We start from the raw sequence: 22,449 nt of genomic DNA, 5'->3' as shown, positions 1-22,449 counted from the left end.
AAGTCAGGATAGTGCGCAAGGGCATACTTTTCTCTTAGTCCGGGGGCAAGGCTTCAAAATGGGGTCTGCAACGGAGGAGACACAGGGGGCGTGGTCACAGCAGCTTTTCTCTACAGCCTGCACCAGCAGGAGCCTACACCATTTTTTATGATCACGCTGAACTGCAGTGCGACTGCAATTACAGCATGGTCAAGAAGGGAGGCGTCATGCTGGGTGGCCATGCCCTGTCACTGTGCAGGAGCCAGCACAGCTCACACACTAGTCCCCGGGTGCAGCCCCCAACCCCCGGGACACCCGGAGCAACAAAATGTAGATTCAGGCCACCAGGCCACGCCCCTACCTATGAAACCATGCCTCCTTTTTACCATTGCGCTGTTTATCTGCGCGCACTGCATTACAATCTCCCTCGCCACCTTTCTGGGTGTCACCAGTGATAGTGACACCTCTGCCATGCTTGTAGCAGCTGGTCCTAAGATCTACGCCTCAAGCCCTGAGTGTTTGCCCTTGTGACTTGTTGATCATCATAGCGAAGCAGATGCTTACAGAAAACTGCAGGGGCTTAGATTGAAAATAAAAAAATTGATGGGTATAAGGTAGAGAGGAGCGGGTTCGGTTCTCCGAGAACCGAATTCCCCACGAACTCCACGTGGTTTACACTGGTCCGAGGCAGGCTCGGTTGTTCCCGCCTGACTCGGAAAACCTGAACAAGGGAAAATGTCATCATCCCGCTGTCGGATTCTTGCGAGATTCGGATTCCATATAAAGAGCTGCGCGTTGCTGCCATTTTTACTCGTGCATTGAAGAGAGAGCGGAGAGGACGTGGCTATGTTCTCTCAGTGGAAATCTCAATATCAGTGCTCAGTATCAGTGGTTACTTATTGCTGCTCAGTAATACTAGTAGTGTGTCTCTCCTGCTCAGTGTCAGTTCTCAGTAGTATCCTCATCAGTGCTCAGTATCACTGCTCATTGTCTTGTGCTGCATTGTGGTGCTCAGCATACTACAGTACATTACTAATAGTCCAGTGCTGCATCTTGCTGCTCAGTGTCAGTTCTAGTATCCTCATCAGTGCTCACTATCACTGCTCATTGCATTGTGGTGTTCTGTATACTACAGTAACATAGTAATATAGTATATATAGAGGAGCGGGTTCGGTTCTCCGAGAACCGAATTCCCGACGAACTCCACGTGGTTTACACTGGTCCGTGGCAGGCTCGGTTGTTCCCGCCTGACTCGGAAAACCTGAACAAGGGAAAATGTCATCATCCCGCTGTCGGATTCTCGCGAGATTCGGATTCCATATAAAGAGCTGCGCATTGCCGCCATTTTTACTCGTGCATTGAAGAGAGAGCGGAGAGGACGTGGCTATGTTCTCTCAGTGGAAATCTCAATATCAGTGCCCAGTATCAGTGGTTACTTATTGCTGCTCAGTAATACTAGTAGTGTGTCTCTCCTGCTCAGTGTCAGTTCTCAGTAGTATCCTCATCAGTGCTCAGTATCACTGCTCATTGTCTTGTGCTGCATTGTGGTGCTCAGCATACAACAGTACATTACTAATAGTCCAGTGCTGCATCTTGCTGCTCATGTTGGCTATGCCCCAGCCCCTGAAGCATTCAAGCTGATTTCTTGCAGCAGCTGGGCACTGTAACAGCTCCAGAGCTGCTCTGTAAGGCAAGTAAAAGGGTGTTGGCCCTGCAGCACTACCTGTAGTTTGCATTGTGCGTTGGAAGGCACAAAGTAAGCAGACAGGAGAAGTCAGGAGAGTGCACAAGGGCATAGAAGGCAGGGGCTCAAGAAAAGAGAAGTGGAAACAGACAGCAAACTAGGCTGGAGAGAGACCTGAGACAAAGAGATCTGAATTATACGAGTAGCCGACCAGAGGAAACACAAATTATGCAGTCAAGTGTCCCACATTTGGGGAAATCGTAGGAGCAGCACACCCAGAGTGCAATGGGTGAGCCTTGCCCTGGTAGAAGCACCTTCCTGATCATAGTATCTCACTTGGCAGGTAAGTAGGAGTTGGGCTTGAGCTGGGGAGGGTCGCTGCTCGGGCACCCCCCTGTCAAGTGAAGGAGATCCAACTGAGGCAGCACAAGGAAACTCTCAAAAAAAGAACAAGGCTAGAGGAAGATCTGAGACAAAGAAATCTGACTTTTACCAGAGCTGACCAGAGGAAAGCACAAACACAGTCCCCCACTACCACAAATAATGCAGTCGAGTTTCCCACATTTGGGGAAATCACAGGGGTCAGCATACCCAGAATGCAATGAATGAACCTCACCCTGGGAGAACAATCTTCATGACCATGGTATCTCCTATGCAAAATAAGTATGATTTGGGATAGGGCTGGGGAGGGCCGCTGCTCAGGCACATCTCTTTCAAGTAAAGGAGATTCAACTGAGGCAGCACAAGGGTACTCTCATCTGGGGACAACAACTGCAGGGAGAACACATATTTTCAGATGAACATGGGAGAGCTGAAGGCTGCCTAATACTGAAGCACCCCAAACAACAAACCAAATGCAACAACTAGTACAAGCATTCCTGGGGGAAGGTCTGCAGAAGACGGATTTGCATACGGTGATGTCATCCAAGCAGTGGGCCAAAGTTGGCTGGAACCCTCATCTGCATATGAAAAGAGAAAAGGGGTATGCAGGGCATGGCGGCCTTTTGCGGCGCTTGGATGACCCTTAGTTCGCATTAAACACCTCCACCCTCCGTCGGTGTGGGGCTCATGTTGGCTATGCCCCAGCCCCTGAAGCATTCAAGCTGATTTCTTGCAGCAGCTGGGCACTGTAACAGCTCCAGAGCTGCTCTGAAAGGCAAGTAAAAGGGTGTGGGCCCTGCAGCACTACCTGTAGTTTGCATTGTGCGTTGGAAGGCACAAAGTAAGCAGACAGGAGAAGTCAGGAGAGTGCACAAGGGCATAGAAGGCAGCGGCTCAAGAAAAGAGAAGTGGAAACAGACAGCAAACTAGGCTGGAGAGAGACCTGAGACAAAGAGATCTGAATTATACGAGTAGCCGACTAGAGGAAACACAAATTATGCAGTCAAGTGTCCCACATTTGGGGAAATCGTAGGAGCAGCACACCCAGAGTGCAATGGGTGAGCCTTGCCCTGGGAGAAGCACCTTCCTGATCATAGTATCTCACCTGGCAGGTAAGTAGGAGTTGGGCTAGAGATGGGGAGGGTCGCTGCTCGGGCACCCCCCTGTCAAGTGAAGTTCTGCAGAAGACGGATTTGCATACGGTGATGTCATCCAAGCAGTGGGTCAAAGTTGGCTTCAACCCTCATCTGCATATGAAAAGAGAAAAGGGGCGTGCAGGGCATGGCGGCCTTTTGCGGTGCTTGGATGACCCCTAGTTCGCATTAAACACCTCCACCCTCCTTTGGTGTGGGGCTCATGTTGGCCATGCCCCATCCCCTGAAGATGAACATGGGAGGGCAGAAGGCTGCCTAATACTGAAGCACCCCCAAACAACAAACCAAATGCAACAACTAGTGCAAGCATTCCTGGGGGAAGGCCTGCCGCTGATGGATTTGCATATGGTGATGTCATCCAAGCAGTGGGTCAAAGTTGGCTTCAACCCTCGTCTGCATATGAAAAGAGAAAAGGGGCGTGCAGGGCATGGTGGCCTTTTGCGGCGCTTGGCTGACCCCTAGTTTGCATTAAACACCTCCACCCTCCTTTGGTGTGGGGCTCATGTTGGCTATGCCCCAGCCCCTGAAGCATTCAAGCTGATTTCTTGCAGCAGCTGGGCACTGTAACAGCTCCAGAGCTGCTCTGTAAGGCAAGTAAAAGGGTGTGGGCCCTGCAGCACTACCTGTAGTTTGCATTGTGCATTGGAAGGCACAAAGTAAGCAGACGGGAGGAGAAGTCAGGATAGTGCACAAGGGTATAGAAGGGAGCGGCTGAAGAAAAGAGAAGTGGAAACAGACAGCAAACTAGGCTGGAGAGAGACCTGAGACAAAGAGATCTGAATTATACGAGAGCCGACGAGGGGAAACACAAATTATGCAGTCAAGTTTCCCACATTTGGGGAAATCGCAGGAGCAGCACACCCAGAGTGCAATGGTTGAGCCTTGCCCTGGGAGAAGCACCTTCATGATCATAGTATCTCACCTGGCAGGTAAGTAGGAGTTGGGCTAGAGCTGGGGAGGGTCGCTGCTCGGGTTCCCCCCTGTGAAGTGAAGGAGATCCAACTGAGGCAGCACCAGGGAACTCTCGAAAGAAGAACAAGGCTAGAGGAAGATCTGAGACAAAGAAATCTGACTTTTACCAGAGCTGACCAGAGGAAAGCACAAACACAGTCCCCCACTACCACAAATAATGCAGTCGAGTTTCCCACATTTGGGAAAATCACAGGGGTCAGCATACCCAGAATGCAATGAATGAACCTCACCCTGGGAGAACAATCTTCATGACCATGGTATCTCCTATGCAAAATAAGTATGATTTGGGATAGGGCTGGTGAGGGCAGCTGCTCAGGCACATCTCTGTCAAGTAAAGGAGATTCAACTGAGGCAGCACAAGTGAACTCTCATCTGGGGACAACAACTGCAGGGAGACCACATCTTTTCAGATGAACATGGGAGGGCGGAAGGCTGCCTAATACTGAAGCACCATCAAATATCAAACCATATGCAACAACTAGTACAAGCACTCCTTGGGGAAGGTCTGCAGCAGACGGATTTGCATACGGTGATGTTATCCAAGCAGTGGGCCAAAGTTGACTGGAACCCTCATCTGCATATGAAAAGAGAAAAGGGGCATGCAGGGCATGGCGGCCTTTTGCAGTGCTTGGATGACCCCTAGTTCGCATTAAACACCCCCACCCTCCTTTGGTGTGGGGCTCATGTTGGCCATGCCCCATCCCCTGAAGCATTCAAGCTGATTTCTTGCAGCAGCTGGGCACTGTAACAGCTCCAGAGCTGTTCTGTAAGGCAAGTAAAAGGGTGTGGGCCCTGCAGCACCACCTGTTGTTCGCATTGTGCGTTGGAAGGCACAAATTAAGCAGACGGGAGGAGAAGTCAGGATAGTGCGCAAGGGCATACTTTTCTCTTAGTCCGGGGGCAAGGCTTCAAAATGGGGTCTGCAACGGAGGAGACACAGGGGGCGTGGTCACAGCAGCTTTTCTCTACAGCCTGCACCAGCAGGAGCCTACACCATTTTTTATGATCACGCTGAACTGCAGTGCGACTGCAATTACAGCATGGTCAAGAAGGGAGGCGTCATGCTGGGTGGCCATGCCCTGTCACTGTGCAGGAGCCAGCACAGCTCACACACTAGTCCCCGGGTGCAGCCCCCAACCCCCGGGACACCCGGAGCAACAAAATGTAGATTCAGGCCACCAGGCCACGCCCCTACCTATGAAACCATGCCTCCTTTTTACCATTGCGCTGTTTATCTGCGCGCACTGCATTACAATCTCCCTCGCCACCTTTCTGGGTGTCACCAGTGATAGTGACACCTCTGCCATGCTTGTAGCAGCTGGTCCTAAGATCTACGCCTCAAGCCCTGAGTGTTTGCCCTTGTGACTTGTTGATCATCATAGCGAAGCAGATGCTTACAGAAAACTGCAGGGGCTTAGATTGAAAATAAAAAAATTGATGGGTATAAGGTAGAGAGGAGCGGGTTCGGTTCTCCGAGAACCGAATTCCCCACGAACTCCACGTGGTTTACACTGGTCCGAGGCAGGCTCGGTTGTTCCCGCCTGACTCGGAAAACCTGAACAAGGGAAAATGTCATCATCCCGCTGTCGGATTCTTGCGAGATTCGGATTCCATATAAAGAGCTGCGCGTTGCTGCCATTTTTACTCGTGCATTGAAGAGAGAGCGGAGAGGACGTGGCTATGTTCTCTCAGTGGAAATCTCAATATCAGTGCTCAGTATCAGTGGTTACTTATTGCTGCTCAGTAATACTAGTAGTGTGTCTCTCCTGCTCAGTGTCAGTTCTCAGTAGTATCCTCATCAGTGCTCAGTATCACTGCTCATTGTCTTGTGCTGCATTGTGGTGCTCAGCATACTACAGTACATTACTAATAGTCCAGTGCTGCATCTTGCTGCTCAGTGTCAGTTCTAGTATCCTCATCAGTGCTCACTATCACTGCTCATTGCATTGTGGTGTTCTGTATACTACAGTAACATAGTAATATAGTATATATAGAGGAGCGGGTTCGGTTCTCCGAGAACCGAATTCCCGACGAACTCCACGTGGTTTACACTGGTCCGTGGCAGGCTCGGTTGTTCCCGCCTGACTCGGAAAACCTGAACAAGGGAAAATGTCATCATCCCGCTGTCGGATTCTCGCGAGATTCGGATTCCATATAAAGAGCTGCGCGTTGCCGCCATTTTTACTCGTGCATTGAAGAGAGAGCGGAGAGGACGTGGCTATGTTCTCTCAGTGGAAATCTCAATATCAGTGCCCAGTATCAGTGGTTACTTATTGCTGCTCAGTAATACTAGTAGTGTGTCTCTCCTGCTCAGTGTCAGTTCTCAGTAGTATCCTCATCAGTGCTCAGTATCACTGCTCATTGTCTTGTGCTGCATTGTGGTGCTCAGCATACAACAGTACATTACTAATAGTCCAGTGCTGCATCTTGCTGCTCATGTTGGCTATGCCCCAGCCCCTGAAGCATTCAAGCTGATTTCTTGCAGCAGCTGGGCACTGTAACAGCTCCAGAGCTGCTCTGTAAGGCAAGTAAAAGGGTGTTGGCCCTGCAGCACTACCTGTAGTTTGCATTGTGCGTTGGAAGGCACAAAGTAAGCAGACAGGAGAAGTCAGGAGAGTGCACAAGGGCATAGAAGGCAGGGGCTCAAGAAAAGAGAAGTGGAAACAGACAGCAAACTAGGCTGGAGAGAGACCTGAGACAAAGAGATCTGAATTATACGAGTAGCCGACCAGAGGAAACACAAATTATGCAGTCAAGTGTCCCACATTTGGGGAAATCGTAGGAGCAGCACACCCAGAGTGCAATGGGTGAGCCTTGCCCTGGTAGAAGCACCTTCCTGATCATAGTATCTCACTTGGCAGGTAAGTAGGAGTTGGGCTTGAGCTGGGGAGGGTCGCTGCTCGGGCACCCCCCTGTCAAGTGAAGGAGATCCAACTGAGGCAGCACAAGGAAACTCTCAAAAAAAGAACAAGGCTAGAGGAAGATCTGAGACAAAGAAATCTGACTTTTACCAGAGCTGACCAGAGGAAAGCACAAACACAGTCCCCCACTACCACAAATAATGCAGTCGAGTTTCCCACATTTGGGGAAATCACAGGGGTCAGCATACCCAGAATGCAATGAATGAACCTCACCCTGGGAGAACAATCTTCATGACCATGGTATCTCCTATGCAAAATAAGTATGATTTGGGATAGGGCTGGGGAGGGCCGCTGCTCAGGCACATCTCTTTCAAGTAAAGGAGATTCAACTGAGGCAGCACAAGGGTACTCTCATCTGGGGACAACAACTGCAGGGAGAACACATATTTTCAGATGAACATGGGAGAGCTGAAGGCTGCCTAATACTGAAGCACCCCAAACAACAAACCAAATGCAACAACTAGTACAAGCATTCCTGGGGGAAGGTCTGCAGAAGACGGATTTGCATACGGTGATGTCATCCAAGCAGTGGGCCAAAGTTGGCTGGAACCCTCATCTGCATATGAAAAGAGAAAAGGGGTATGCAGGGCATGGCGGCCTTTTGCGGCGCTTGGATGACCCTTAGTACGCATTAAACACCTCCACCCTCCGTCGGTGTGGGGCTCATGTTGGCTATGCCCCAGCCCCTGAAGCATTCAAGCTGATTTCTTGCAGCAGCTGGGCACTGTAACAGCTCCAGAGCTGCTCTGAAAGGCAAGTAAAAGGGTGTGGGCCCTGCAGCACTACCTGTAGTTTGCATTGTGCGTTGGAAGGCACAAAGTAAGCAGACAGGAGAAGTCAGGAGAGTGCACAAGGGCATAGAAGGCAGCGGCTCAAGAAAAGAGAAGTGGAAACAGACAGCAAACTAGGCTGGAGAGAGACCTGAGACAAAGAGATCTGAATTATACGAGTAGCCGACTAGAGGAAACACAAATTATGCAGTCAAGTGTCCCACATTTGGGGAAATCGTAGGAGCAGCACACCCAGAGTGCAATGGGTGAGCCTTGCCCTGGGAGAAGCACCTTCCTGATCATAGTATCTCACCTGGCAGGTAAGTAGGAGTTGGGCTAGAGATGGGGAGGGTCGCTGCTCGGGCACCCCCCTGTCAAGTGAAGTTCTGCAGAAGACGGATTTGCATACGGTGATGTCATCCAAGCAGTGGGTCAAAGTTGGCTTCAACCCTCATCTGCATATGAAAAGAGAAAAGGGGCGTGCAGGGCATGGCGGCCTTTTGCGGTGCTTGGATGACCCCTAGTTCGCATTAAACACCTCCACCCTCCTTTGGTGTGGGGCTCATGTTGGCCATGCCCCATCCCCTGAAGATGAACATGGGAGGGCAGAAGGCTGCCTAATACTGAAGCACCCCCAAACAACAAACCAAATGCAACAACTAGTGCAAGCATTCCTGGGGGAAGGCCTGCCGCAGATGGATTTGCATATGGTGATGTCATCCAAGCAGTGGGTCAAAGTTTGCTTCAACCCTCGTCTGCATATGAAAAGAGAAAAGGGGCGTGCAGGGCATGGTGGCCTTTTGCGGCGCTTGGCTGACCCCTAGTTTGCATTAAACACCTCCACCCTCCTTTGGTGTGGGGCTCATGTTGGCTATGCCCCAGCCCCTGAAGCATTCAAGCTGATTTCTTGCAGCAGCTGGGCACTGTAACAGCTCCAGAGCTGCTCTGTAAGGCAAGTAAAAGGGTGTGGGCCCTGCAGCACTACCTGTAGTTTGCATTGTGCATTGGAAGGCACAAAGTAAGCAGACGGGAGGAGAAGTCAGGATAGTGCACAAGGGTATAGAAGGGAGCGGCTGAAGAAAAGAGAAGTGGAAACAGACAGCAAACTAGGCTGGAGAGAGACCTGAGACAAAGAGATCTGAATTATACGAGAGCCGACGAGGGGAAACACAAATTATGCAGTCAAGTTTCCCACATTTGGGGAAATCGCAGGAGCAGCACACCCAGAGTGCAATGGTTGAGCCTTGCCCTGGGAGAAGCACCTTCATGATCATAGTATCTCACCTGGCAGGTAAGTAGGAGTTGGGCTAGAGCTGGGGAGGGTCGCTGCTCGGGTTCCCCCCTGTGAAGTGAAGGAGATCCAACTGAGGCAGCACCAGGGAACTCTCGAAAGAAGAACAAGGCTAGAGGAAGATCTGAGACAAAGAAATCTGACTTTTACCAGAGCTGACCAGAGGAAAGCACAAACACAGTCCCCCACTACCACAAATAATGCAGTCGAGTTTCCCACATTTGGGAAAATCACAGGGGTCAGCATACCCAGAATGCAATGAATGAACCTCACCCTGGGAGAACAATCTTCATGACCATGGTATCTCCTATGCAAAATAAGTATGATTTGGGATAGGGCTGGTGAGGGCAGCTGCTCAGGCACATCTCTGTCAAGTAAAGGAGATTCAACTGAGGCAGCACAAGTGAACTCTCATCTGGGGACAACAACTGCAGGGAGACCACATCTTTTCAGATGAACATGGGAGGGCGGAAGGCTGCCTAATACTGAAGCACCATCAAATATCAAACCATATGCAACAACTAGTACAAGCACTCCTGGGGGAAGGTCTGCAGCAGACGGATTTGCATACGGTGATGTTATCCAAGCAGTGGGCCAAAGTTGACTGGAACCCTCATCTGCATATGAAAAGAGAAAAGGGGCATGCAGGGCATGGCGGCCTTTTGCAGTGCTTGGATGACCCCTAGTTCGCATTAAACACCTCCCCCCTCCTTTGGTGTGGGGCTCATGTTGGCCATGCCCCATCCCCTGAAGCATTCAAGCTGATTTCTTGCAGCAGCTGGGCACTGTAACAGCTCCAGAGCTGCTCTGTAAGGCAAGTAAAAGGGTGTGGGCCCTGCAGCACTACCTGTAGTTTGCATTGTGCATTGGAAGGCACAAAGTAAGCAGACGGGAGGAGAAGTCAGGATAGTGCACAAGGGTATAGAAGGGAGCGGCTGAAGAAAAGAGAAGTGGAAACAGACAGCAAACTAGGCTGGAGAGAGACCTGAGACAAATAGATCTGAATTATACGAGAGCCGACCAGGGGAAACACAAATTATGCAGTCAAGTTTCCCACATTTGGGGAAATCGCAGGGGCAGCACACCCAGAGTGCAATGGGTGAGCCTTGCCCTGGGAGAAGCACCTTCATGATCATAGTATCTCACCTGGCAGGTAAGTAGGAGTTGGGCTAGAGCTGGGGAGGGTCGCTGCTCGGGTACCCCCCTGTCAAGTGAAGGAGATCCAACTGAGGCAGCACAATGGAACTCTCGAAAGAAGAACAAGGCTAGAGGAAAATCTGAGACAAAGAAATCTGACTTTTACCAGAGCTGACCAGAGGAAAGCACAAACACAGTCCCCCACTACCACAAATAATGCAGTCAAGTTTCCCACATTTGGGGAAATCACAGGGGTCAGCATACCCAAAATGCAATGAATGAACCTCACCCTGGGAGAACAATCTTCATGACCATGGTATCTCCTATGCAAAATAAGTATGATTTGGAATAGGGCTGGGGAGGGCCGCTGCTCATGCACATCTCTGTCAAGTAAAGGAGATTCAACTGAGGCAGCACAAGGGAACTCTCATCTGGGGACAACAACTGCAGGGAGAACACATATTTTCAGATGAACATGGGAGGGCAGAAGGCTGCCTAATACTGAAGCACCCCCAAACAACAAACCAAATGCAACAACTAGTGCAAGCATTCCTGGGGGAAGTTCTGCAGAAGACGGATTTGCATACGGTGATGTCATCCAAGCAGTGGGTCAAAGTTGGCTTCAACCCTCATCTGCATTTGAAAAGAGAAAAGGGGCGTGCAGGGCATGGCGGCCTTTTGCGGTGCTTGGATGACCCCTAGTTCGCATTAAAAACCTCCACCCTCCTTTGGTGTGGGGCTCATGTTGGCCATGCCCCATCCCCTGAAGCATTCAAGCTGATTTCTTGCAGCAGCTGGGCACTGTAACAGCTCCAGAGCTGCTCTGTAAGGCAAGTAAAAGGGTGTGGGCCCTGCAGCACTACCTGTAGTTTGCATTGTGCATTGGAAGGCACAAAGTAAGCAGACGGGAGGAGAAGTCAGAATAGTGCACAAGGGTATAGAAGGGAGCGGTTGAAGAAAAGAGAAGTGGAAACAGACAGCAAACTAGGCTGGAGAGAGACCTGAGACAAAGAGATCTGAATTATACGAGAGCCGACCAGGGGAAACACAAATTATGCAGTCAAGTTTCCCACATTTGGGGAAATCGCAGGGGCAGCACACCCAGAGTGCAATGGGTGAGCCTTGCCCTGGGAGAAGCACCTTCATGATCATAGTATCTCACCTGGCAGGTAAGTAGGAGTTGGGCTAGAGCTGGGGAGGGTCGCTGTTCGGGCACCCCCCTGTCAAGTGAAAGAGATCCAACTGAGGCAGCACAAGGGAACTCTCGAAAGAAGAACAAGGCTAGAGGAAGATCTGAGACAAAGAAATCTGACTTTTACCAGAGCTGACCAGAGGAAAGCACAAACACAGTCCCCCACTACCACAAATAATGCAGTCGAGTTTCCCACATTTGGGAAAATCACAGGGGTCAGCATACCCAGAATGCAATGAATGAACCTCACCCTGGGAGAACAATCTTCATGACCATGGTATCTCCTATGCAAAATAAGTATGATTTGGGATAGGGCTGGTGAGGGCAGCTGCTCAGGCACATCTCTGTCAAGTAAAGGAGATTCAACTGAGGCAGCACAAGTGAACTCTCATCTGGGGACAACAACTGCAGGGAGACCACATCTTTTCAGATGAACATGGGAGGGCGGAAGGCTGCCTAATACTGAAGCACCATCAAATATCAAACCATATGCAACAACTAGTACAAGCACTCCTGGGGGAAGGTCTGCAGCAGACGGATTTGCATACGGTGATGTTATCCAAGCAGTGGGCCAAAGTTGACTGGAACCCTCATCTGCATATGAAAAGAGAAAAGGGGCATGCAGGGCATGGCGGCCTTTTGCAGTGCTTGGATGACCCCTAGTTCGCATTAAACACCTCCCCCCTCCTTTGGTGTGGGGCTCATGTTGGCCATGCCCCATCCCCTGAAGAATTCAAGCTGATTTCTTGCAGCAGCTGGGCACTGTAACAGCTCCAGAGCTGCTCTGTAAGGCAAGTAAAAGGGTGTGGGCCCTGCAGCACTACCTGTAGTTTGCATTGTGCATTGGAAGGCACAAAGTAAGCAGACGGGAGGAGAAGTCAGGATAGTGCACAAGGGTATAGAAGGGAGCGGCTGAAGAAAAGAGAAGTGGAAACAGACAGCAAACTAGGCTGGAGAGAGACCTGAGACAAAGAGATCTGAATTATACGAGAGCCGACCAGGGGAAACACAAATTATGCAGTCAAGTTTCCCACATTTGGGGAAATCGCAGGGGCAGCACACCCAGAGTGCAATGGGTGAGCCTTGCCATGGGAGAAGCACCTTCATGATCATAGTATCTCACCTGGCAGGTAAGTAGGAGTTGGGCTAGAGCTGGGGAGGGTCGCTGCTCGGGTACCCCCCTGTCAAGTGAAGGAGATCCAACTGAGGCAGCACAATGGAACTCTCGAAAGAAGAACAAGGCTAGAGGAAAATCTGAGACAAAGAAATCTGACTTTTACCAGAGCTGACCAGAGGAAAGCACAAACACAGTCCCCCACTACCACAAATAATGCAGTCAAGTTTCCCACATTTGGGGAAATCACAGGGGTCAGCATACCCAAAATGCAATGAATGAACCTCACCCTGGGAGAACAATCTTCATGACCATGGTATCTCCTATGCAAAATAAGTATGATTTGGAATAGGGCTGGGGAGGGCCGCTGCTCATGCACATCTCTGTCAAGTAAAGGAGATTCAACTGAGGCAGCACAAGGGAACTCTCATCTGGGGACAACAACTGCAGGGAGAACACATATTTTCAGATGAACATGGGAGGGCAGAAGGCTGCCTAATACTGAAGCACCCCCAAACAACAAACCAAATGCAACAACTAGTGCAAGCATTCCTGGGGGAAGTTCTGCAGAAGACGGATTTGCATACGGTGATGTCATCCAAGCAGTGGGTCAAAGTTGGCTTCAACCCTCATCTGCATATGAAAAGAGAAAAGGGGCGTGCAGGGCATGGCGGCCTTTTGTGGTGCTTGGATGACCCCTAGTTCGCATTAAACACCTCCACCCTCCTTTGGTGTGGGGCTCATGTTGGCCATGCCCCATCCCCTGAAGCATTCAAGCTGATTTCTTGCAGCAGCTGGGCACTGTAACAGCTCCAGAGCTGCTCTGTAAGGCAAGTAAAAGGGTGTGGGCCCTGCAGCACTACCTGTAGTTTGCATTGTGCATTGGAAGGCACAAAGTAAGCAGACGGGAGGAGAAGTCAGGATAGTGCACAAGGGTATAGAAGGGAGCGGTTGAAGAAAAGAGAAGTGGAAACAGACAGCAAACTAGGCTGGAGAGAGACCTGAGACAAATAGATCTGAATTATACGAGAGCCGACCAGGGGAAACACAAATTATGCAGTCAAGTTTCCCACATTTGGGGAAATCGCAGGGGCAGCACACCCAGAGTGCAATGGGTGAGCCTTGCCCTGGGAGAAGCACCTTCATGATCATAGTATCTCACCTGGCAGGTAAGTAGGAGTTGGGCTAGAGCTGGGGAGGGTCGCTGCTCGGGTACCCCCCTGTCAAGTGAAGGAGATCCAACTGAGGCAGCACAATGGAACTCTCGAAAGAAGAACAAGGCTAGAGGAAAATCTGAGACAAAGAAATCTGACTTTTACCAGAGCTGACCAGAGGAAAGCACAAACACAGTCCCCCACTACCACAAATAATGCAGTCAAGTTTCCCACATTTGGGGAAATCACAGGGGTCAGCATACCCAAAATGCAATGAATGAACCTCACCCTGGGAGAACAATCTTCATGACCATGGTATCTCCTATGCAAAATAAGTATGATTTGGAATAGGGCTGGGGAGGGCCGCTGCTCATGCACATCTCTGTCAAGTAAAGGAGATTCAACTGAGGCAGCACAAGGGAACTCTCATCTGGGGACAACAACTGCAGGGAGAACACATATTTTCAGATGAACATGGGAGGGCAGAAGGCTGCCTAATACTGAAGCACCCCCAAACAACAAACCAAATGCAACAACTAGTGCAAGCATTCCTGGGGGAAGTTCTGCAGAAGACGGATTTGCATACGGTGATGTCATCCAAGCAGTGGGTCAAAGTTGGCTTCAACCCTCATCTGCATATGAAAAGAGAAAAGGGGCGTGCAGGGCATGGCGGCCTTTTGTGGTGCTTGGATGACCCCTAGTTCGCATTAAACACCTCCACCCTCCTTTGGTGTGGGGCTCATGTTGGCCATGCCCCATCCCCTGAAGCATTCAAGCTGATTTCTTGCAGCAGCTGGGCACTGTAACAGCTCCAGAGCTGCTCTGTAAGGCAAGTAAAAGGGTGTGGGCCCTGCAGCACTACCTGTAGTTTGCATTGTGCATTGGAAGGCACAAAGTAAGCAGACGGGAGGAGAAGTCAGGATAGTGCACAAGGGTATAGAAGGGAGCGGTTGAAGAAAAGAGAAGTGGAAACAGACAGCAAACTAGGCTGGAGAGAGACCTGAGACAAAGAGATCTGAATTATACGAGAGCCGACCAGGGGAAACACAAATTATGCAGTCAAGTTTCCCACATTTGGGGAAATCGCAGGGGCAGCACACCCAGAGTGCAATGGGTGAGCCTTGCCCTGGGAGAAGCACCTTCATGATCATAGTATCTCACCAGGCAGGTAAGTAGGAGTTGGGCTAGAGCTGGGGAGGGTCGCTGTTCGGGCACCCCCCTGTCAAGTGAAAGAGATCCAACTGAGGCAGCACAAGGGAACTCTCGAAAGAAGAACAAGGCTAGAGGAAGATCTGAGACAAAGAAATCTGACTTTTACCAGAGCTGACCAGAGGAAAGCACAAACACAGTCCCCCACTACCACAAATAATGCAGTCGAGTTTCCCACATTTGGGAAAATCACAGGGGTCAGCATACCCAGAATGCAATGAATGAACCTCACCCTAGGAGAACAATCTTCATGACCATGGTATCTCCTATGCAAAATAAGTATGATTTGGGATAGGGCTGGTGAGGGCCGCTGCTCAGGCACATCTCTGTCAAGTAAAGGAGATTCAACTGAGGCAGCACAAGGGAACTCTCATCTGGGGACAACAACTGCAGGGAGACCACATCTTTTCAGATGAACATGGGAGGGCGGAAGGCTGCCTAATACTGAAGCACCATCAAATATCAAACCATATGCAACAACTAGTACAAGCACTCCTGGGGGAAGGTCTGCAGCAGACGGATTTGCATACGGTGATGTTATCCAAGCAGTGGGCCAAAGTTGACTGGAACCCTCATCTGCATATGAAAAGAGAAAAGGGGCATGCAGGGCATGGCGGCCTTTTGCAGTGCTTGGATGACCCCTAGTTCGCATTAAACACCTCCCCCCTCCTTTGGTGTGGGGCTCATGTTGGCCATGCCCCATCCCCTGAAGAATTCAAGCTGATTTCTTGCAGCAGCTGGGCACTGTAACAGCTCCAGAGCTGCTCTGTAAGGCAAGTAAAAGGGTGTGGGCCCTGCAGCACTACCTGTAGTTTGCATTGTGCATTGGAAGGCACAAAGTAAGCAGACGGGAGGAGAAGTCAGGATAGTGCACAAGGGTATAGAAGGGAGCGGCTGAAGAAAAGAGAAGTGGAAACAGACAGCAAACTAGGCTGGAGAGAGACCTGAGACAAATAGATCTGAATTATACGAGAGCCGACCAGGGGAAACACAAATTATGCAGTCAAGTTTCCCACATTTGGGGAAATCGCAGGGGCAGCACACCCAGAGTGCAATGGGTGAGCCTTGCCCTGGGAGAAGCACCTTCATGATCATAGTATCTCACCAGGCAGGTAAGTAGGAGTTGGGCTAGAGCTGGGGAGGGTCGCTGCTCGGGTACCCCCCTGTCAAGTGAAGGAGATCCAACTGAGGCAGCACAATGGAACTCTCGAAAGAAGAACAAGGCTAGAGGAAAATCTGAGACAAAGAAATCTGACTTTTACCAGAGCTGACCAGAGGAAAGCACAAACACAGTCCCCCACTACCACAAATAATGCAGTCAAGTTTCCCACATTTGGGGAAATCACAGGGGTCAGCATACCCAAAATGCAATGAATGAACCTCACCCTGGGAGAACAATCTTCATGACCATGGTATCTCCTATGCAAAATAAGTATGATTTGGAATAGGGCTGGGGAGGGCCGCTGCTCATGCACATCTCTGTCAAGTAAAGGAGATTCAACTGAGGCAGCACAAGGGAACTCTCATCTGGGGACAACAACTGCAGGGAGAACACATATTTTCAGATGAACATGGGAGGGCAGAAGGCTGCCTAATACTGAAGCACCCCCAAACAACAAACCAAATGCAACAACTAGTGCAAGCATTCCTGGGGGAAGTTCTGCAGAAGACGGATTTGCATACGGTGATGTCATCCAAGCAGTGGGTCAAAGTTGGCTTCAACCCTCATCTGCATATGAAAAGAGAAAAGGGGCGTGCAGGGCATGGCGGCCTTTTGTGGTGCTTGGATGACCCCTAGTTCGCATTAAACACCTCCACCCTCCTTTGGTGTGGGGCTCATGTTGGCCATGCCCCATCCCCTGAAGCATTCAAGCTGATTTCTTGCAGCAGCTGGGCACTGTAACAGCTCCAGAGCTGCTCTGTAAGGCAAGTAAAAGGGTGTGGGCCCTGCAGCACTACCTGTAGTTTGCATTGTGCATTGGAAGGCACAAAGTAAGCAGACGGGAGGAGAAGTCAGGATAGTGCACAAGGGTATAGAAGGGAGCGGTTGAAGAAAAGAGAAGTGGAAACAGACAGCAAACTAGGCTGGAGAGAGACCTGAGACAAAGAGATCTGAATTATACGAGAGCCGACCAGGGGAAACACAAATTATGCAGTCAAGTTTCCCACATTTGGGGAAATCGCAGGGGCAGCACACCCAGAGTGCAATGGGTGAGCCTTGCCCTGGGAGAAGCACCTTCATGATCATAGTATCTCACCAGGCAGGTAAGTAGGAGTTGGGCTAGAGCTGGGGAGGGTCGCTGTTCGGGCACCCCCCTGTCAAGTGAAAGAGATCCAACTGAGGCAGCACAAGGGAACTCTCGAAAGAAGAACAAGGCTAGAGGAAGATCTGAGACAAAGAAATCTGACTTTTACCAGAGCTGACCAGAGGAAAGCACAAACACAGTCCCCCACTACCACAAATAATGCAGTCGAGTTTCCCACATTTGGGAAAATCACAGGGGTCAGCATACCCAGAATGCAATGAATGAACCTCACCCTAGGAGAACAATCTTCATGACCATGGTATCTCCTATGCAAAATAAGTATGATTTGGGATAGGGCTGGTGAGGGCCGCTGCTCAGGCACATCTCTGTCAAGTAAAGGAGATTCAACTGAGGCAGCACAAGGGAACTCTCATCTGGGGACAACAACTGCAGGGAGACCACATCTTTTCAGATGAACATGGGAGGGCGGAAGGCTGCCTAATACTGAAGCACCATCAAATATCAAACCATATGCAACAACTAGTACAAGCACTCCTTGGGGAAGGTCTGCAGCAGACGGATTTGCATACGGTGATGTTATCCAAGCAGTGGGCCAAAGTTGACTGGAACCCTCATCTGCATATGAAAAGAGAAAAGGGGCATGCAGGGCATGGCGGCCTTTTGCAGTGCTTGGATGACCCCTAGTTCGCATTAAACACCCCCACCCTCCTTTGGTGTGGGGCTCATGTTGGCCATGCCCCATCCCCTGAAGCATTCAAGCTGATTTCTTGCAGCAGCTGGGCACTGTAACAGCTCCAGAGCTGTTCTGTAAGGCAAGTAAAAGGGTGTGGGCCCTGCAGCACCACCTGTTGTTCGCATTGTGCGTTGGAAGGCACAAATTAAGCAGACGGGAGGAGAAGTCAGGATAGTGCGCAAGGGCATACTTTTCTCTTAGTCCGGGGGCAAGGCTTCAAAATGGGGTCTGCAACGGAGGAGACACAGGGGGCGTGGTCACAGCAGCTTTTCTCTACAGCCTGCACCAGCAGGAGCCTACACCATTTTTTATGATCACGCTGAACTGCAGTGCGACTGCAATTACAGCATGGTCAAGAAGGGAGGCGTCATGCTGGGTGGCCATGCCCTGTCACTGTGCAGGAGCCAGCACAGCTCACACACTAGTCCCCGGGTGCAGCCCCCAACCCCCGGGACACCCGGAGCAACAAAATGTAGATTCAGGCCACCAGGCCACGCCCCTACCTATGAAACCATGCCTCCTTTTTACCATTGCGCTGTTTATCTGCGCGCACTGCATTACAATCTCCCTCGCTACCTTTCTGGGTGTCACCAGTGATAGTGACACCTCTGCCATGCTTGTAGCAGCTGGTCCTAAGATCTACGCCTCAAGCCCTGAGTGTTTGCCCTTGTGACTTGTTGATCATCATAGCGAAGCAGATGCTTACAGAAAACTGCAGGGGCTTAGATTGAAAATAAAAAAATTGATGGGTATAAGGTAGAGAGGAGCGGGTTCGGTTCTCCGAGAACCGAATTCCCCACGAACTCCACGTGGTTTACACTGGTCCGAGGCAGGCTCGGTTGTTCCCGCCTGACTCGGAAAACCTGAACAAGGGAAAATGTCATCATCCCGCTGTCGGATTCTTGCGAGATTCGGATTCCATATAAAGAGCTGCGCGTTGCTGCCATTTTTACTCGTGCATTGAAGAGAGAGCGGAGAGGACGTGGCTATGTTCTCTCAGTGGAAATCTCAATATCAGTGCTCAGTATCAGTGGTTACTTATTGCTGCTCAGTAATACTAGTAGTGTGTCTCTCCTGCTCAGTGTCAGTTCTCAGTAGTATCCTCATCAGTGCTCAGTATCACTGCTCATTGTCTTGTGCTGCATTGTGGTGCTCAGCATACTACAGTACATTACTAATAGTCCAGTGCTGCATCTTGCTGCTCAGTGTCAGTTCTAGTATCCTCATCAGTGCTCACTATCACTGCTCATTGCATTGTGGTGTTCTGTATACTACAGTAACATAGTAATATAGTATATATAGAGGAGCGGGTTCGGTTCTCCGAGAACCGAATTCCCGACGAACTCCACGTGGTTTACACTGGTCCGTGGCAGGCTCGGTTGTTCCCGCCTGACTATGAAAACCTGAACAAGGGAAAATGTCATCATCCCGCTGTCAGATTCTCGCGAGATTCGGATTCCATATAAAGAGCTGCGCGTTGCCGCCATTTTTACTCGTGCATTGAAGAGAGAGCGGAGAGGACGTGGCTATGTTCTCTCAGTGGAAATCTCAATATCAGTGCCCAGTATCAGTGGTTACTTATTGCTGCTCAGTAATACTAGTAGTGTGTCTCTCCTGCTCAGTGTCAGTTCTCAGTAGTATCCTCATCAGTGCTCAGTATCACTGCTCATTGTCTTGTGCTGCATTGTGGTGCTCAGCATACAACAGTACATTACTAATAGTCCAGTGCTGCATCTTGCTGCTCATGTTGGCTATGCCCCAGCCCCTGAAGCATTCAAGCTGATTTCTTGCAGCAGCTGGGCACTGTAACAGCTCCAGAGCTGCTCTGTAAGGCAAGTAAAAGGGTGTTGGCCCTGCAGCACTACCTGTAGTTTGCATTGTGCGTTGGAAGGCACAAAGTAAGCAGACAGGAGAAGTCAGGAGAGTGCACAAGGGCATAGAAGGCAGGGGCTCAAGAAAAGAGAAGTGGAAACAGACAGCAAACTAGGCTGGAGAGAGACCTGAGACAAAGAGATCTGAATTATACGAGTAGCCGACCAGAGGAAACACAAATTATGCAGTCAAGTGTCCCACATTTGGGGAAATCGTAGGAGCAGCACACCCAGAGTGCAATGGGTGAGCCTTGCCCTGGTAGAAGCACCTTCCTGATCATAGTATCTCACTTGGCAGGTAAGTAGGAGTTGGGCTTGAGCTGGGGAGGGTCGCTGCTCGGGCACCCCCCTGTCAAGTGAAGGAGATCCAACTGAGGCAGCACAAGGAAACTCTCAAAAAAAGAACAAGGCTAGAGGAAGATCTGAGACAAAGAAATCTGACTTTTACCAGAGCTGACCAGAGGAAAGCACAAACACAGTCCCCCACTACCACAAATAATGCAGTCGAGTTTCCCACATTTGGGGAAATCACAGGGGTCAGCATACCCAGAATGCAATGAATGAACCTCACCCTGGGAGAACAATCTTCATGACCATGGTATCTCCTATGCAAAATAAGTATGATTTGGGATAGGGCTGGGGAGGGCCGCTGCTCAGGCACATCTCTTTCAAGTAAAGGAGATTCAACTGAGGCAGCACAAGGGAACTCTCATCTGGGGACAACAACTGCAGGGAGAACACATATTTTCAGATGAACATGGGAGAGCTGAAGGCTGCCTAATACTGAAGCACCCCAAACAACAAACCAAATGCAACAACTAGTACAAGCATTCCTGGGGGAAGGTCTGCAGAAGACGGATTTGCATACGGTGATGTCATCCAAGCAGTGGGCCAAAGTTGGCTGGAACCCTCATCTGCATATGAAAAGAGAAAAGGGGTATGCAGGGCATGGCGGCCTTTTGCGGCGCTTGGATGACCCTTAGTTCGCATTAAACACCTCCACCCTCCGTCGGTGTGGGGCTCATGTTGGCTATGCCCCAGCCCCTGAAGCATTCAAGCTGATTTCTTGCAGCAGCTGGGCACTGTAACAGCTCCAGAGCTGCTCTGAAAGGCAAGTAAAAGGGTGTGGGCCCTGCAGCACTACCTGTAGTTTGCATTGTGCGTTGGAAGGCACAAAGTAAGCAGACAGGAGAAGTCAGGAGAGTGCACAAGGGCATAGAAGGCAGCGGCTCAAGAAAAGAGAAGTGGAAACAGACAGCAAACTAGGCTGGAGAGAGACCTGAGACAAAGAGATATGAATTATACGAGTAGCCGACTAGAGGAAACACAAATTATGCAGTCAAGTGTCCCACATTTGGGGAAATCGTAGGAGCAGCACACCCAGAGTGCAATGGGTGAGCCTTGCCCTGGGAGAAGCACCTTCCTGATCATAGTATCTCACCTGGCAGGTAAGTAGGAGTTGGGCTAGAGATGGGGAGGGTCGCTGCTCGGGCACCCCCCTGTCAAGTGAAGGAGATCCAACTGAGGCAGCACAAGGAAACTCTCGAAAAAAGAACAAGGCTAGAGGAAGATCTGAGACAAAGAAATCTGTCTTTTACCAGAGCTGACCAGAGGAAAGCACAAACACAGTCCCCCACTACCACAATTAATGCAGTCGAGTTTCCCACATTTGGGGAAATCACAGGGGTCAGCATACCCAGAATGCAATGAATGAACCTCACCCTGGGAGAACAATCTTCATGACCATGGAAACTTCTATGCAAAATAAGTATGATTTGGGATAGGGCTGGGGAGGGCCGCTGCTCAGGCACATCTCTGTCAAGTAAAGGAGATTCAACTGAGGCAGCACAAGGGAACTCTCATCTGGGGACAACAACTGCAGGGAGAACACATATTTTCAGATGAACATGGGAGGGCAGAAGGCTGCCTAATACTGAAGCACCCCCAAACAACAAACCAAATGTAACAACTAGTAAAAGCATTCCTGGGAGAAGGTCTGCAGAAGACGGATTTGCATACGGTGATGTCATCCAAGCAGTGGGCCAAAGTTGGCTGGAACCCTCATCTGCATATGAAAAGAGAAAAGGGTTATGCAGGGCATGGCGGCCTTTTGCGGTGCTTGGATGACCCCTAGTTCGCATTAAATACCTCCACCCTCCTTCGGTGTGGGGCTCATGTTGGCTATGCCCCAGCCCCTGAAGCATTCAAGCTGATTTCTTGCAGCAGCTGGGCACTGTAACAGCTCCAGAGCTGCTCTGTACGGCAAGTAAAAGGGTGTGGGCCCTGCAGCACTACCTGTAGTTCGCATTGTGCGTTGGAAGGCACAAAGTAAGCAGACGGGAGAAGTCAGGATAGTGCGCAAGGGCATAGAAGGGAGCGGCTCAAGAAAACAGAAGTGGAAACAGACAGCAAACTAGGCTGGAGAGAGACCTGAGACAAAGAGATCTGAATTATACGAGAGCCGACCAGGGGAAACACAAATTATGCAGTCAAGTTTCCCACATTTGGGGAAATCGCAGGAGCAGCACACCCAGAGTGCAATGGGTGAGCCTTGCCCTGGGAGAAGCACCTTCATGATCATAGTATCTCACCTGGCAGGTATGTAGGAGTTGGGCTAGAG

At 50.2% G+C, this 22,449-nt stretch overlaps 26 non-coding genes and 3 pseudogenes across 26 annotated transcripts; all 29 read right to left on the bottom strand.

Annotated features, from left to right (window-relative positions):
• Positions 1-1,850: 1,850 nt before the first annotated feature.
• LOC135041830 (U1 spliceosomal RNA) lies at positions 1,851-2,014 on the bottom strand. The gene has a single exon (XR_010235187.1). It is a non-coding gene; the product is annotated as a U1 spliceosomal RNA (small nuclear RNA).
• Positions 2,015-2,166: 152 nt separating this feature from the next.
• Positions 2,167-2,330, bottom strand: LOC135041749 (U1 spliceosomal RNA). The gene has a single exon (XR_010235129.1). It is a non-coding gene; the product is annotated as a U1 spliceosomal RNA (small nuclear RNA).
• A 670-nt stretch (positions 2,331-3,000) lies between these two features.
• LOC135041799 (U1 spliceosomal RNA) lies at positions 3,001-3,164 on the bottom strand. Its single transcript, XR_010235169.1, has one exon. It is a non-coding gene; the product is annotated as a U1 spliceosomal RNA (small nuclear RNA).
• An 835-nt stretch (positions 3,165-3,999) lies between these two features.
• Positions 4,000-4,135, bottom strand: LOC135041802 (U1 spliceosomal RNA; annotated as a pseudogene).
• Positions 4,136-4,287: 152 nt separating this feature from the next.
• On the bottom strand, positions 4,288-4,451 carry LOC135041805 (U1 spliceosomal RNA). The gene has a single exon (XR_010235170.1). It is a non-coding gene; the product is annotated as a U1 spliceosomal RNA (small nuclear RNA).
• Positions 4,452-6,875: 2,424 nt separating this feature from the next.
• On the bottom strand, positions 6,876-7,039 carry LOC135041828 (U1 spliceosomal RNA). Its single transcript, XR_010235185.1, has one exon. It is a non-coding gene; the product is annotated as a U1 spliceosomal RNA (small nuclear RNA).
• A 152-nt stretch (positions 7,040-7,191) lies between these two features.
• On the bottom strand, positions 7,192-7,355 carry LOC135041738 (U1 spliceosomal RNA). The gene has a single exon (XR_010235118.1). It is a non-coding gene; the product is annotated as a U1 spliceosomal RNA (small nuclear RNA).
• Positions 7,356-8,025: 670 nt separating this feature from the next.
• Positions 8,026-8,189, bottom strand: LOC135041798 (U1 spliceosomal RNA). The gene has a single exon (XR_010235168.1). It is a non-coding gene; the product is annotated as a U1 spliceosomal RNA (small nuclear RNA).
• Positions 8,190-9,024: 835 nt separating this feature from the next.
• Positions 9,025-9,160, bottom strand: LOC135041801 (U1 spliceosomal RNA; annotated as a pseudogene).
• A 152-nt stretch (positions 9,161-9,312) lies between these two features.
• On the bottom strand, positions 9,313-9,476 carry LOC135041793 (U1 spliceosomal RNA). The gene has a single exon (XR_010235163.1). It is a non-coding gene; the product is annotated as a U1 spliceosomal RNA (small nuclear RNA).
• A 674-nt stretch (positions 9,477-10,150) lies between these two features.
• On the bottom strand, positions 10,151-10,313 carry LOC135041752 (U1 spliceosomal RNA). The gene has a single exon (XR_010235132.1). It is a non-coding gene; the product is annotated as a U1 spliceosomal RNA (small nuclear RNA).
• Positions 10,314-10,465: 152 nt separating this feature from the next.
• LOC135041913 (U1 spliceosomal RNA) lies at positions 10,466-10,629 on the bottom strand. The gene has a single exon (XR_010235262.1). It is a non-coding gene; the product is annotated as a U1 spliceosomal RNA (small nuclear RNA).
• A 674-nt stretch (positions 10,630-11,303) lies between these two features.
• On the bottom strand, positions 11,304-11,466 carry LOC135041743 (U1 spliceosomal RNA). Its single transcript, XR_010235123.1, has one exon. It is a non-coding gene; the product is annotated as a U1 spliceosomal RNA (small nuclear RNA).
• A 152-nt stretch (positions 11,467-11,618) lies between these two features.
• Positions 11,619-11,782, bottom strand: LOC135041782 (U1 spliceosomal RNA). The gene has a single exon (XR_010235156.1). It is a non-coding gene; the product is annotated as a U1 spliceosomal RNA (small nuclear RNA).
• Positions 11,783-12,456: 674 nt separating this feature from the next.
• On the bottom strand, positions 12,457-12,619 carry LOC135041797 (U1 spliceosomal RNA). Its single transcript, XR_010235167.1, has one exon. It is a non-coding gene; the product is annotated as a U1 spliceosomal RNA (small nuclear RNA).
• Positions 12,620-12,771: 152 nt separating this feature from the next.
• On the bottom strand, positions 12,772-12,935 carry LOC135041912 (U1 spliceosomal RNA). The gene has a single exon (XR_010235261.1). It is a non-coding gene; the product is annotated as a U1 spliceosomal RNA (small nuclear RNA).
• A 674-nt stretch (positions 12,936-13,609) lies between these two features.
• LOC135041751 (U1 spliceosomal RNA) lies at positions 13,610-13,772 on the bottom strand. The gene has a single exon (XR_010235131.1). It is a non-coding gene; the product is annotated as a U1 spliceosomal RNA (small nuclear RNA).
• Positions 13,773-13,924: 152 nt separating this feature from the next.
• Positions 13,925-14,088, bottom strand: LOC135041911 (U1 spliceosomal RNA). Its single transcript, XR_010235260.1, has one exon. It is a non-coding gene; the product is annotated as a U1 spliceosomal RNA (small nuclear RNA).
• A 674-nt stretch (positions 14,089-14,762) lies between these two features.
• LOC135041777 (U1 spliceosomal RNA) lies at positions 14,763-14,925 on the bottom strand. Its single transcript, XR_010235152.1, has one exon. It is a non-coding gene; the product is annotated as a U1 spliceosomal RNA (small nuclear RNA).
• Positions 14,926-15,077: 152 nt separating this feature from the next.
• Positions 15,078-15,241, bottom strand: LOC135041714 (U1 spliceosomal RNA). Its single transcript, XR_010235096.1, has one exon. It is a non-coding gene; the product is annotated as a U1 spliceosomal RNA (small nuclear RNA).
• A 674-nt stretch (positions 15,242-15,915) lies between these two features.
• LOC135041778 (U1 spliceosomal RNA) lies at positions 15,916-16,078 on the bottom strand. The gene has a single exon (XR_010235153.1). It is a non-coding gene; the product is annotated as a U1 spliceosomal RNA (small nuclear RNA).
• Positions 16,079-16,230: 152 nt separating this feature from the next.
• Positions 16,231-16,394, bottom strand: LOC135041910 (U1 spliceosomal RNA). Its single transcript, XR_010235259.1, has one exon. It is a non-coding gene; the product is annotated as a U1 spliceosomal RNA (small nuclear RNA).
• A 674-nt stretch (positions 16,395-17,068) lies between these two features.
• LOC135041776 (U1 spliceosomal RNA) lies at positions 17,069-17,231 on the bottom strand. The gene has a single exon (XR_010235151.1). It is a non-coding gene; the product is annotated as a U1 spliceosomal RNA (small nuclear RNA).
• A 152-nt stretch (positions 17,232-17,383) lies between these two features.
• On the bottom strand, positions 17,384-17,547 carry LOC135041702 (U1 spliceosomal RNA). Its single transcript, XR_010235084.1, has one exon. It is a non-coding gene; the product is annotated as a U1 spliceosomal RNA (small nuclear RNA).
• A 2,424-nt stretch (positions 17,548-19,971) lies between these two features.
• On the bottom strand, positions 19,972-20,135 carry LOC135041827 (U1 spliceosomal RNA). Its single transcript, XR_010235184.1, has one exon. It is a non-coding gene; the product is annotated as a U1 spliceosomal RNA (small nuclear RNA).
• A 152-nt stretch (positions 20,136-20,287) lies between these two features.
• Positions 20,288-20,451, bottom strand: LOC135041726 (U1 spliceosomal RNA). The gene has a single exon (XR_010235107.1). It is a non-coding gene; the product is annotated as a U1 spliceosomal RNA (small nuclear RNA).
• Positions 20,452-21,133: 682 nt separating this feature from the next.
• LOC135041808 (U1 spliceosomal RNA) lies at positions 21,134-21,285 on the bottom strand (annotated as a pseudogene).
• A 152-nt stretch (positions 21,286-21,437) lies between these two features.
• On the bottom strand, positions 21,438-21,601 carry LOC135041733 (U1 spliceosomal RNA). Its single transcript, XR_010235114.1, has one exon. It is a non-coding gene; the product is annotated as a U1 spliceosomal RNA (small nuclear RNA).
• Positions 21,602-22,272: 671 nt separating this feature from the next.
• LOC135041783 (U1 spliceosomal RNA) lies at positions 22,273-22,435 on the bottom strand. The gene has a single exon (XR_010235157.1). It is a non-coding gene; the product is annotated as a U1 spliceosomal RNA (small nuclear RNA).
• Positions 22,436-22,449: the final 14 nt, after the last annotated feature.

This window comes from Pseudophryne corroboree, unplaced genomic scaffold (genome assembly GCF_028390025.1).
Source record: "Pseudophryne corroboree isolate aPseCor3 unplaced genomic scaffold, aPseCor3.hap2 scaffold_804, whole genome shotgun sequence".
Classification (NCBI taxonomy): domain Eukaryota; kingdom Metazoa; phylum Chordata; class Amphibia; order Anura; family Myobatrachidae; genus Pseudophryne; species Pseudophryne corroboree.
The sequence above is the reverse complement of the archived record's forward strand: the minus strand, read 5'-3'. Positions and strand labels throughout refer to the sequence as shown.